Raw genomic sequence first — 426 nt, 5'->3', positions numbered from 1 at the left:
ACGGGGTTTCACCATGTTGACCAGGATGGTCTCGATCTCTTGACCTCGTGATCCACCCGCCTCGGCCTCCCACAGTGCTGGGATTACAGGCTTGAGCCACCGCGCCCAGCCTAGGACAATCATAGGTTACTCACTGTCAGCATCTCTCCATCTGTTTAGTAACAGGGCAGGTGGGCTCTTGGCCAAGTCCTCTCCCTGGAGCAGAAGGTGTGTCCCTCCCTAAGGTTCCTCAGTAGCAGGGTGTAGTGTGAGATGGAAGATGTTGCTGAAGTTACAAATCTGGCCCAGCCTCAGGCTTGTCAGTATGCCAGAGCTACAGGTAATTCCTCTGAAAAGAGCTTTTTTTTCTTCCTGATTTTGATCTAACAGTTATCAAATTGAATAGTACCAAGATACAGTGGGGAATTCAAAGGTAAGGGAACTTCA

The sequence above is a fragment of the Cebus imitator genome, unplaced genomic scaffold (assembly GCF_001604975.1).
Source record: "Cebus imitator isolate Cc_AM_T3 unplaced genomic scaffold, Cebus_imitator-1.0 Scaffold258, whole genome shotgun sequence".
Lineage (NCBI taxonomy): Eukaryota > Metazoa > Chordata > Mammalia > Primates > Cebidae > Cebus > Cebus imitator.
The sequence above is the reverse complement of the archived record's forward strand: the minus strand, read 5'-3'. Positions refer to the sequence as shown.